The sequence below is a fragment of the Nannospalax galili genome, unplaced genomic scaffold (assembly GCF_000622305.1).
Source record: "Nannospalax galili isolate Female #2095 unplaced genomic scaffold, S.galili_v1.0 scaffold1131, whole genome shotgun sequence".
Taxonomy (NCBI): Eukaryota; Metazoa; Chordata; class Mammalia; order Rodentia; family Spalacidae; genus Nannospalax; species Nannospalax galili.
This window is the reverse complement of record NW_008329039.1, coordinates 1695378-1709409: the sequence shown is the minus strand read 5'-3', so window position 1 is coordinate 1709409 and position 14032 is coordinate 1695378. Positions and strand designations below refer to the sequence as shown.

Below are 14032 nucleotides of genomic sequence, written 5' to 3'. Positions count from 1 at the left end.
GAGGAGAATCAAAGAAAAGAGAAATATAGATGGAAAGCTACTTGCTGAAAAAGATCAGGAGAGAAATGTCGGTGTTCTGGTCAGATCTGGTAAATGCAGTGTTTGTTATAATGCTTAAAGACAAAAGCTAAAGTAAGAAACCTGTAGATGCTTCCACAGCACTTCCTCTTGCAGTGACAAAAAGCAGGCTTTCTAGATACCAGTCCTGTTGGACAGCAGTGAACCAGTTCTGGTTTGGTGGCGCTTCTGTGGTGAGCTTTCTGTGGTAAGCTTCCTGTGGTGGGAACTGTGAACTAGGTAAGTGTAGGAAGACCATGCTACAAAGCATGTGATACATGTGAGTAATTCTACACTCTGAGCCAGTGTGGACATTTAAAAATGCAAAAGGCGTAGCAGCTATATGTTTATATAACATCCTCTGAATTCTATAAAACTACATCAGGTTACATCTGTGTTAAGAATTTCATTTATTATCAGGAAAGGAAGGAAGAAAGGGGAAGGAAGGGAGGGAGGGAGGGAAGGAGGGTGGGAGGGAAGGAGGGGAGGGGAGGGGAGGGGAGGGAAGGGAAGACAGAAAATGAGGAGGGAGAAGGAAGGAGTTACAACATATCAAGTACCAAAGTTCCTTGCAGGGTGAGTAACTGTTCCTTATTCTTTCATTTTAGCTGTGCTTCAGACAGCTTTATATGGTCTGTTTTTTTCTATGAAAAATAGAACAGATTCACTTTCTCACATGATGAAAACTACAGTTTATAAGTTGTTTTCTAAGTCTTATGAGAATTTCAGTTTGGGCTCACTTACCCATGGAATATCTGTGACATCTTCATTCTTGATGCACAAGTGTTTGGCATACGGAATGTTGAAATTCTAGTACCTTGAAGTAGGCTTATTAAAAACCCTTTGAAAGGATCAGTTATTGCAAGAGTCACTCACCATAGCTTATCACCCAAATTACCATTGTAGAAAACATCAGAACTGATTCCCATTGGTCCTTTTAAAGGGATACTTAACAAAATTCGATAGTTAATAGGGCAGTCAGCACATCTCACCAATGATTGTTTTTGTTGTTGATAGTCCAGTGGGCACATGGTCAAAGTTAATGGGCAATTCATTTGAAACTTGGAACCTTCAGCCAGAAAGTAAAGGAAGTTAATTGATTTATACTAATGCAGATAAAGGAGCTTTTGTGTAGTTGAAAATTGGTTTAAATAAATTTGTCTAAGCGTAACCAGGAAAGACATTAAACCCCAATTGTCAGAGCAAGATTCCTAATGTGAATTTAAACAAATGTTTCTTATTTCAGCATTACAAAAGACACACAGTAAAAAGGAGCACAAGATAGGAAATCAGGAACCTAGAATTCTACTCAACTATTTATTTAATGTGTAACTTTGATGTTACTAAACTACTTTCAGCTTAGGTTTTCCAATGTGTGAGTGAGATAATCTTTTTTAATCTGTTTCATTTAGAATCATCTAGTAACTAAATTATATTCCTTAGAACAGATATTGAAAATTACCTAATAAGTTATTATAAGAAAGATTCACGAACTCAGCTTCTCGAGGAGGTATCTACTGATCTACAAGCAAAATAGTCAAAGTATACTGTGCATTAGGAGGGCAGAAAGATCACCGAAATGCTTCCATGCGTGTCTGCTGAAGGTAAGGGGAGTCAAGAGGTGTAAATCAGCTCCCACCTACACTGTCACTGTTTCTTCTCATGTTGACTTCTGAGTTGGAAAGGTTGCCTGATTTCTGAGGGAAGCTTAGCTCTCAGACATAAGACAGACGGAGCAGGTTATCAGCAGCTAGTTTGGAGAGGCCAGTTTATAACTTTTCTGTTTATGGCAGGATCCTTTCCAAATTGCATTAGAAATCTGTACAGATGTATTCTGTATAACTTGTGTCATATAACTTCTATTTTGAAGCACATATTAAGAGTAGGAAGTGAAGTTAAAAATATTATTTCATACCATATTTGTACTCCACTGGGAGCAAAGGACAGAAGAGATGCTGAAATCAAGCCTATATAAAAATAAGGAGTTTGGGCCAGAAGCTAAAACACTCTCACAAATAGTATTCACAAATCTTTCCTGATGTGGCCTGGGTTATAAAGAAAATGGAAACTCTTACTCTTAAAAGACCTTAAGAAATAATATGTTATCTCTTTTGCTGAAGTCAGAGTTGTTGTGACCCTAGAGCTGGCAGCAATGTTGAGTTTTAATATGTTTCTTATCGAGTTTTAATATGTTACTCACATGGTAGTTTTTACAAAGACATAAATGCACATATGATTTTGATGACCTCATATGAAATATAAAGGTGTTACATTATAGTGAAAGACTAGCAAGCTGTCACTTGAAAACTTTTTTGTGCAAAGTGCTGAAGTAATTGCCCATACTGTATAAATTATACAGGGCTCCCCAAATGTTTAGCTGCCTGTAAGGCTGCAGGGGGTGGAGCTGTTTTGACTTCAAATAACTACGGAAAACAAGGGCATTAAGACTGACTTTGGAAAAGTTGAAACAGGAAGCAATCTCCAGTGAGTTTATCCTTAAAGGAAATTAGAAAGTGAAAAGGCAACACACACACACACACACACACACACACACACACACACACACACACAAACCTCGGCTGCATTTATAAAGAAGTACTTAGGTATGAAATCATAAAAAGGAAAATTAAACAATAAAGAAAAAAATCTCTCTGTGACAAAAAAGAACATACAATTAAGTGTTTATAAAATGTAAAATATGCTGAGTGTAGTGGCACATACCTTTAAATCCAGCACTCAGGAGGCAGAGGCAGGCAGATCTCTGTGAGACTGTGAGATCAAACCCAGCCGGGTCTACATACCAAGTTCCAGGTCAGCTGGGGCTACAAAGAGACCCTGTCTCAAAAAGACCAAAAAGAAAAACAAACAAACAAAATAACATAAAACAGACACACATAGCAGAATCCTTAAATACAAAGACTGAGAACTGTTGTGTTATAATACAAAGGCTCTATTAAACAAATTTATATATAAAAAATCAATTAGAATAACAATAATCCAGAATAGACAGGCTTGTTTACACTCCATACAAATAGTAGTGAAAGTCTAGAGAATTTATCTTCCTCCTTTGGTTGCCTTTTACTTATCAGCATATTTAAATGACCAATCTAAAGCTATTTCTTAGGACAAAGATAGACTATTGAAAGTTATTTTCCAATTTAGAAAAACAAATAGCTTTTCCTAAAGTCTAGGAATTTAAATAAATTGCACATCATTTTGAAAGGTAATTCAAATTTATATTTATCCAAAACATACAGATTTGTGCCAAAACAATTAAATAGCTGTTATGGACACTTCTTCATAAGCAGCTGACTACTTCACTCAGACATTTCAGTTGACTTAAGTGATTATTCCAGATACATTTCACATATTCAAATTTTACCAACTGGTCCTGCTTTGTTAATGCTCTGTGCAATATTAAGGCTCAGCTCCCTTGACCATAACTATAATTGACTCAACAATATCAAAAAGAGGCTATTCGGGCCGGGCGTGGTGACGCACCCCTTTAATCCCAGCACTCGGAAGGCAGAGACAGGCGGATCTCTGTGAGTTCAAGGCCAACCTGGTCTACATAGTGAGTTCCAGGACAGCTGGGGCTTCAGGGAGACCCTGTCTCATAAAAGACCAAAAAAAAAAAAAAGAGGCTATTCAACCAAACACTTAACCTGCTGAAGAATGCAGCTGTGTTACTAACAAGCCGATTAAATGTTCTTAATATCTTGGAAATGGTAACCAGTGGAAAAAAATTTTCTTTTGAGAGAGATGGAATTCTGCTTTATTCTGTCCTCTCTGAAACTTCCATTACACCATGGGCTTGTCTATTAAAGTAGACGATGAAAAGCCCAGCCTGTGCCACAGAATTCAAGTACACGTGTGCTTGGTAAGGCAGCAAGGTATTTGCTTCTCCAGTTTTTTGTTTTGTTTTGTTTTGTTTTGACTCCGGGAGATTATACTAAACTCCAGTAGAGGGAGGAACCACAGCAGAAATGTCTTCTGGCTTAGTCATTGTACCATTCTGTAAAGTGCTTCTGAGTTAAAATCTGTTAAGCCGGCAAAAATATATGTGTTCACCTGCAATGCTCTAAAGGTCCACAACGATTGAATTCTACAACAATGAAAACCCCATGAGCACCTAGGGTAGAAAGGGGGCCTGGAAGTTTAGAAGGCGAAAGAAGTTTATATGGGCATATGGGTTCCTTCAGCTCCACACATAGACCAATATTATTGTAAAGACCTGGACCAAGAAAATTAAGGTCACAAACAAAACAAAGAGCATAACTGAGAATCCACTGAAAAGGAACGTAAATACAGCCTGCTGTCTGACTCGGAAACGGCCTTCTAGCATTCGACAGCAATGATATAGAAAAATCATGTTAAATGAAAAATTGAATACAACTGGACCAAAATTAAAAGACTGGTGATTAACCTCGATATTTGACAGTGTTTAAAAATTAATTCAGGATTGAAGTACAACTGCATTGCGATTGATTCCAACTTCAGGGCCGCCTAGGTGGTGAGAACGTTGAGGACCCAGGTAGTGGTGTAGGTGTGGCTGATCAGTGGGATCACCAGGTATTCCATCTTCCCTTAACCAGTGAAATTTCTGAAAAGATTTCTCAAGGGGTATTTCAAAAACAACTTTTGGCTCTGGAACTTAAGTCCCATTTTTCTTCCTGTTAACTTGAAATGTTACATGGGAAAAACTACAAAACATACAGTTTCTTAGTATATTTGCAACATTTGTTTTAAGTCATGAAGAAGTAATGTATCTCCTTTACTTTGCACCACTATTATTTTTAAAACTGGTTTTAGCAAGAGCGAAGAAATACTGGGTAGTGCAACTGGAAAGTCCTTGACCTCTTGACTCTCCCAGTTTAGTCTTGCTGTCCCCATTCATTTAACACTTTCAGGCTTGAATCATTTCCCACTAGACTCTGATCTAGAACTCACATTCTCCCCGACATTTCAGAGCCTGTGCCATTAATTACTCTCTCCTTTTTATCTCCAAATTCTTTCTCGCCCATGTTTTCTTCTAAGTGATCTCATGTGTATGTGCTTGTGTTCTCTGCTGAAAACAGCCAAACTAACTTATACATACATGAGCAAACTATCAAAGATTTCTTAGATGTTTTTGTATGTTATCCTGGCTATATATTTTAACAATCCAATGTTCCTTAAGAACCTCAAGAAATTTATAGTTTTCAAAAAAAATTTGATATTTTATGGCAATGCTAAATATGTTAATATTTAATGACACAGAATTCTAGTTTAAGTAAATCAGAATAATTTTTTTCACACTTGTGCAACAGGTGACACTCAAGAATAAGAATGTGTAGTTGTAGTGTTGACAATTGTAAGATAAAATTGAACAAACAATCCAAATGGGTAAATTTTGATATATTAGACAACTTTATAAAAATCAAAGATTAATTTACATCAGCCATAATAATTAGCACATAGGTTTCAAAATATAATGATGAATAAAAATGTCTTAAGATTATATGTAATATAATTCTATTTACATAAAATTCAAGAGTTAAAAAAAATTAGTAATCTGTGAATCAAAGGCATATGTACTTCTTAATATAAGGCAAGACAAGTAAGGTACACAAATGGAAGTTATACACTGAATAAATATTCCGTGTATATGTTGGGTCAATATAGGTTGTGATTATATATTGAATATATACATATATTTTAGAGTAGAGATTGGCAAAAATAGGATGATAATAAGAGGCACTGAGAAGGCTTCAAAATTATTGGTAATAGTCTCTGATAAATGAAGTGGTAGGTTTGTGAAGGTTACATTTAAATGTTTTTTGCTTTTTTTTTTAAATTTTAGAAATATTTTTATTGATTATTTGAGAATATGCAATTTATTTTGATCAAATTCAGAACCCCTCCCCTACCTCCACCCTCAACCTAATCCCCCCATGACTTCATGTCATCTATTACCTTTTTTTTTATTTTCACACCCACTTCCCAGATAGCACCCTCCCATAGCCTTCCTCCTGCGAATAGAGCCCTTATACTCTGATATCCTTGTGTCTGCTGTGTTGTCAACACCCCCAGCCATTCCCCACTACTTGCTCTTCTTGTGAATCTAGTCAACCTATCTAGAGGTCTTTGTTTTAGGAGGGTCAGCTGTTTCTTATCTAGCCGTAATCAGTTGTCAATATTCCTTTGGATAAGATTCTTCATTTTCCCACTTCTATGCTGGGTTACTATCTGGCAATCCCTTTGGCCACCCTGGCCAACAGCTCAAAAGAAGGTATCGCCTGTTGCTTGTTATGTAACCTTTAGCTATACATATGGACACTTATGAAATTATATTGTCTCCATTAATCTTTGGTTATATTTTCCTTTTGGGTGTTTAAGGCCATACAGTTGGTCCAGATAAACCGATTTATTTTTACTCTTAAGGTCGTTTGAGGATCTGTTCCTCAGGGGTCACATGAGCTTGGGAGGAGCCCCTGGCTCCTTTCTTTTACCAATTCCATCTATGTGAAGATAAGGTCCTGCTCGACCATGGTTGGCTTCGCTTGGAAACATGGAGGAAATGATTCCTCTGTGTTGACCCTCCTCTTTATAGACTGGACACTGGTTCAAGTCCTTCTGGTGGGGTCTCCTACCACCATTATAGTACATTTTGAGAAATGCTCATAGTCCCTTGGAACTAGTCAACCTAGGAGGGCAAGGAGCAAAAAGTGTCCTTTATGTCCCTCTGACCAAATTATTATAGGCCTCAAAGTATGTCTGTTAAACACCCAAGAAGGTTAATTCCACCAGTCTGGTATTTTTAATTACTGTGTGTCATGTAGATAAATCTTGGGCAAAGACCAATTGTTCTCAGATAAACCTTACCTATACATATATTTCTTCATCTGCTATGTATTATTTGTCAGTAGGTTGTAGGAATAATATGGTTCCCTCTGGTTTTCAAAACTAGCTAGGCATTGTTTATCTCTCGCATTGTCTCACCCCTCCATCATCTTTTTCCCACTTAAAGTGCCCCTATTTCCCCCCTTTCTCCCTTACTAATACCCTTCTCCTATGGTCATACCTCTCTAGGGGATAAAGGGAAAGAAGGAGCTCAAGAGAAGTAGGACATCTAAATGTTTTTATGATCCATTTTATAATTTCAAGGTGCTGTGACCTCTCTTATGTCTGTCCCATTATATAATTTTCAGTCAGTCATATATTCCAAATGTCTTTGACTATTTTGTGAGTATGTATTTGTGTAAATATGTAAGTGCACATTTCAAAGCACAAAAGTGAAAGTCAGAGGAAAACTTGAAGGAGCTGATTTTCTTCTACCATCTGGGTCCTGAGGATCCAAGTTGGGTCTGCTTGGTGGCAGATACAATTACCTACTGAATCATCTTGCTGGAGTCCAGCCATGTCTTTTTAAATGAATTATTTCATTCTCGTATTTTAGTAAAATCACAGCTTAATTTCTACTGTCTTGACAAAGGTTGAATATACATAATTATGGATACAATTCAATGGGTGCAAAGTTTCATCAGCAGTAATATTCTTTCTTGTTTTCTGATGTCCCTTCACCAACATTTGCCTTTGTAAGCATCCATGCATTCCCACTCTCATCATGATTATCTCTTCACTAGAAAGAGTGTCTGAACATTAATGCATATGTGTATCTGGGAGCTGCTTGGCAGTGAATGCAGTGTCAGATAGAAGAGACTTCCCTTAGGGTGATAAGCATGTTGTACATCATTCATCAAAGAAGCTTGTTTTTATAACAGAGGTAAGCTACTGAAGAGTTGCACTTCAGGTCAGGCAGAGAACATATGCATAGGAGATGCCCAGTACTAGGTGACACATCTGCAGTCAAATTTCCACAACTAAGGCTCATGGAATATAGTAGAATAAGAAGTTGAGAGAGGACTGACACACCTCTCAGCTCTCACTAGTGAGGTGTCCATGTACATCAGAGTATGATACACACAGAAGGCCACACCTGGCCAAGTTTTGGAGAGTAAGAGACTGTAGAGTATAGGATGGGACTCCTCTGTGGAACCTCACCCACTCATAGCTCAGGGACCATTGAGGAAGAGGAGGCAGAAAGACTGGAAGAGCCAGAATGGTTCATGAACACAAAGAGGAGGAGGTTTCCAGGTCACTGGAGGCTTGCTCATGTGAGCCTGTGGTAGTGGTGGCATTGAGCACTGGACCATGTCAGCTCAATTAAACGATGGCCCAAAGGGGAAGTGAGGAAGAGGCAGCTGGCTAGGACCGATTGCTGCTGGGTGAAGGAGAGTATGACTTACATATGACCACTGGATGGGCTAACTAGACACCAGTGGACACATTTACACTGAAGGACACTTGGATACAAACCCCTGTATCAATAGGATTCAGCATGCGTGGCAAAGTGCATAAGGTTTGTGGGGAGATGGGGGAGGCATGGATGGGGGAAGGGGATCTGGATTTGAGTGAGAAACATGAAATTTATAAAGCTCAATAATATCTATATCTATCTATCATCTATCTATCTATCTATCTATCTATCTATCTATCTATCATCTATCTATGGGTCTTCTTTGTTCTACATTGTGAGTTCCATTGCCCACAGTATCTTGCTTTACCCTTTCTTAACAGTCAGTTTATCAGTTTAATGGCCATTTTTTCCCCACTGGATTATAAGATCCACTGGGGTACAGAGTGATTAATGCAGACCTTGTTGCAAAATGGATGGTCAGCAAATATGTCTTGAATATCCTCTTTCTTACCAAGCTTCTTGTGAGGAAGTTCATAATCACCACTAATGATCTATAATCTCCTTTACTCTTCATTATTCTAAAATATAACTTCTGCCCTTAAAAGTCTATTGTATTTACTTTTAGAGAAGTGACCAGTGACATAATTGCCTTTTAGTTATTGTAAGTCTTTAGCCAGTTTGACCTCTCAGATATTTGATACTCCTGAAGAGAACATTCAGTAATTTGTTTAACATTTATTGAGTGTTTTCTATGGTCAGAAAGTGTGAAAACACTCCCTTTGGATTCCATCACATTTCTTTCACCATCTGTTTGTCAGTATTTCCCACTTTTCTATCTTCCTAGAGCCCTATTTTCATTCTTATTTTTACTAAACAATTATCTCCAGCCCTCGACTCATGTGTGTCTGTCTTCTACAAGTTGGGCTTCCTGAAGTAAAACTGCTCATCATCCTGATTGTCTTCTCTTAAACTACTATAGCAAACTTCTTTTCATTTCCTGTCCAAATTAACTGTCTCAAAAGAATTTTCAATATGTTGGCTATTTAATCAGATTGGTTAGACTTCAAATTGAATGTTGTAATTTTTATCCAGTCTGTGATATATTAAACTGGAGAACTTAATATTAAATGGTAAAAATATTCCTTAAAGTCAAATTAGACAATATATTAGAGATTAGTAGAAAGAATAAGGATCAAAAATGTCTGACAAGAGGAGGAACATATTATATTATGGAAAGCTGGCAGGTTTAAAAGAACAAAGCCCTACTAAATTGTTTGTCATTTCTGATCAACTCCCTAGCCTCCTCTTTTACAACTGACAATTCTACCAGAATTTCTTGATCATTACTCCATATTTACCTTGTTCTAGATGATAGGCTGCATAGAAATATAAAAATGTTTTTTAAGGGCTGGAAAGATGACTCAGTGGTTAAGAGCACTGACTGTTCTTGCAGAGGGTCCAAGTTCAATTCCCAGCATTCACGTGAACTACATGTATCAATATTTCACCACCCCTTTTAATAACATTAAACTAAAGATAATAACCCTGGATTTAATCATCTAACAAATAATTCTAAGAGACACAACAATGAAATCAGGTAACTCTTTATTTTGACAGTATTGGGTACTGAACCAAGAACCTTGCACATGTTAGACAAGCATTCTACCACTGAGGTATCTAATCAGCCATTACAATTTTGTATTTATTGATATTTTGAGACAGGGTCTCACTAATTTTCCCAGGCAGGCTTGGAACTCATTATGTAATCCTCTGTGGCCCTTAATACACGTCCCATTAGAGGCACATGGGACACTTCAACTTGCTACATTATGTCACAGATTCTTCACAGATATCCCCATTTGTTCCATTGCTTCTGAAATCTCAATTGCCCCTGCACTTAGGTGGTTAGAACATTCCAATACCAAATATTTGAAAGATGAGTCAGAATTTCACCCACCAGTAATATTTGAGCAGATATTCTGCCTCTTTACTTTACCCACCTTCACATCACAAAAACGTGCAAACAGGCTTGATGACTTTTAACCAAAATTCAGAATTTTCATATGACCAGGGTCACAATAAAATCCTTAAATCCACAATAAACTCTAAAATTACAAACTTTAATGAAAATATATAAAGTAGGCATTAAGTATACAGTAGAAGCACTATAGGTGGGGAATTTGGAATATGATATCTTTTCTTGTTTGGAAAGTAGGCCACCCTATCTGTACAAAGCTATTGAAATATCAATTATGTGATTTATAGTTACACTGTAACTTAAACATCTTACATCTTAAACATTTTTAATTTAGTCCATGACATACTGGGTACTTGTTAGATATGAGGCAATAAATGTACATATTGTTCATAGTGAAAACTCAAAGCTATTTAGAAAGTAGAAAAACTTACAAGTAAATTTTACTTTGATTTTTACATTTCCCTATAAAATGAGTTTCAGTCACAACTGCAAAAGAATATCAGCAAACAGAAAAAAGAATCATTAGATATTCTGTGGTCCCTGGGAAGAGACCATTAGAGAAATAAAGTGTTTGTTCCTAAAAATATGTATTATCATTTTTTTTTTGGTCTTTCTGAGACAGGGTCTCCCTGTAGCCCCAGCTGTCTTGGCACTCACTATGTAGACCAGGCTGGCCTTGAAATCATAGAGATCCGCCTGCCTCTGCCTCCCAAGTGCTGGGACTGCAAGCGTGTGCCACCACACACAGCTATTATCAATTTATAAATATTATGCTATATCAATTCTACATTTCATAACATGATGTTAAATATAAAATCTTTACAAGTTATTTTTACAAGATATTTTCCTTTATGTTCAATGGACTGTGGGATTTTAAACAGGCTTATAACAGAGCAGTTGTTACTTGAAAAGCACACATTTGAAATAAAATAGCATGTCAGAAAAATACATGTCTACATATAAAATCTATATTATTGATTTCTTACCATCATTTTTATAGAAAATGACCATTTTGTATTTTTGATCACTATTATTCTCTCTGAGGCCTCACTGAAACATTTTTACATGTGAGATGTATTAAAACTCTGTTAAAGAAGTTAGTCAATTATAGATAATCCATTGGCTTAATGAGGGTATTTTCAGTTGACTAAAGTGGTAGCTGCATGAAATAGGGCTGTAGATTGAATCTATTCATGGAAACTGCTCCCTTTGGACTGGTGCTGAAAGAGCCTGATAATTTTTCTTTATTTCAGAAACTGTTGTTAGTCTCCCAAAATTCTACTTGTAATGGCTTTTATTAGTCTTTTTCACAGGGGAGTAAAACTGTTATTTCCTCACAACTGCTGGGAATTTTCAGGGATTATGTTAAGTGTGAATTGTCAGGTGTTTCTTCCATCTGCCTCCTGTCAGGCTGTAATCCCACACTGAGCTTTGTCAGAGGTCACCAAGCTCTGGACTAATGCACTTCATTAGAAGGGAAAACAGAGCAGAGTGTGGGGAGCACAGGAACAGCAGGAGACATACAGCACCACTGGGTCTTTAAAGTCATGCTGAACTTTAAATCCATGGCACTTGCAAGTTGCTTTCAATATATCCCAAGTTATTTAGAAGAAAAATAATTTCAGTTTAATATTGGAAATATTTTAGGTCAAACTCCAGTTATTATCCATGTGGGATAATTCATTAAGAAAAATAATTGTTCCAATTAGCCTGTCTTTTAAAATTGTCCCTTTAAATTTTTATTAAGAGAGGTTTGTCCCAAATAGGGTCAATGATTTTGAAAGGAATCAAGAATGTTAATCACACCTGTCAAAATTACAAAATTGAATTATATAGTCAAAAATTATAAAATGAAATAACCAATATTTGAATATAATACTCTAACAAACACTTTTATTTTCATAAATATTTATTTCTGAAGATTATTTTTAATATTCGTAATTTTAAAATTGTTATATGATGTATGGGTTTCTTAATAAAACTGTAACTGCCTGTTTACTTATTTGAAAATATACAATTATGTGGGTAAAATGGGAAATTAATCTTGGGAACACATGCTGGCTGGTTTACTGACAATCTTCCACTCCATCCGGGAGCTAATGTGCCCTCTATTCTTCCAGCCACAATGGCAGTGAAATAGCAAGGCATTCCCATCCCCAACTACCAGGCAATATAATGCTCCTTGCCAGGACCCAGTACATTCCTGTTTTAGAACCAGCCCCAGGTTCATTTCTCTGTTTAGGAATCTCTGGAACTGATGTCTTCATACATCTCTCCATCAGAGAAACATTCACCTTCTGACCACTCAAAGTAGAATAAAAGGAGAGTAAGAGCATTGAGGGTACAGTGTCTATACCCCAGTCTGCCATCAGTTGAATCTAAGCTCTCACATTGCATTAAAGGCAGTGTTAGTAGACAAGATGGCATCATACTAGAGGCTCAGCTTCCTCAACCCCTCAGTGTCCAAGGTACTGAAAACACCTGGGTAAAGGTTACAGGTTCATCTTCCCCTTTGTGGTTATGCTATATCTGGTCACTCCAGATGAATCTGTGTAATGATAATAGATTCACTGGCATGAAGATTACTTTACCACTGATGAACTAGGAGCTTTAAATAGTCTCTTTTCTTTTTCTTGCTTCCTTTTCTTCCCTTTCTGTTTTATATTTTGTCTTCATTATTAGCATACATAAATTGTACGTGCTAATGGTACTGAGTGTGATGTCTCAACAATCTCATATTTCTTGCACTGATCACTTGCATAATTTACAATTACCCTCTTTCCACACTTTCAGGCTGACTTGCTTTTTTGTTGTTTCAGCTTTATATATGATAAAGAATATGAAATCCTTAATTTTCTATGTCTCATTTATTTTGCTTAACACAGTATTCTTCAGTTCCATCCATTTGCTATGAATTAAAGAATTTCATGTTTATTGTTAATACTCCATTGTGTATATGTACTGTATTCATTCATGTGCTGGTGGACACATGTAGATTTCAGAAGATAGCTACTGTGAATGGCACCACGATACATGTGGGCATGTGGATGTCTTTTTTCTATGCTTTTTAATTTTTTCTCTGACTCTGTATTCAGGTGTGGATGTGGGATCATATGAGTTTTTTTGTTTTTTTGCTTTGCATTATTTTTTAGTATTTGAAGAATCTTCTGTACTATTGTCCCTAACTGCTACACTAACTTAGATTCCTTTTAAAAGTGAATGAGTTCTTTATTCTTCATATTCACTCCAGCATTTATTTTTGCTTTCTAAATTTTTACTTTTTTAACTTTTGAGAATTTCTCATATGGTTACTGCATTTACATCATTTTTACCTCTTTCTCCCTCATTCAACTCTTCCCACATCCCCCAAACTTCCTCCTAAATTCATTAACTCTAATTATTATTGTTACATAAATACACATACACATATATATAAAGCCTACTGAGTTTATTTAGTGTTGTTCCTATGTATATGTGCTGTGTTTAGAGCTAATCAGTTTTGATTGAATAACACAGCAGGGCCTTTATCTATGGAGAAAACTACTCCCTTTTTGTGCAGCCAGTGATTGCTTATAGAGTGGGACCTTGTAAAATTTCCTCCATCCATTTTGAATTATAGACTGTGGTTTTCATTATATAGTTTTTGTTTAGACAGTCATATTGTTGAGATACTGTCCCAGTTTGTTTATCCATTGCTATGACAAAACACTCTGACCAATACCAACTTGGGGAGGAAAGGGTTGTCTTGTATCTCCCAG

At 36.5% G+C, this 14032-nt stretch overlaps 1 pseudogene; it reads right to left on the bottom strand.

Moving 5' to 3' along the window:
* Window positions 1–4090: 4090 nt before the first annotated feature.
* On the bottom strand, window positions 4091–8870 carry LOC103732461 (annotated as a pseudogene).
* Between the last annotated feature and the right edge of the window lie 5162 nt (window positions 8871–14032).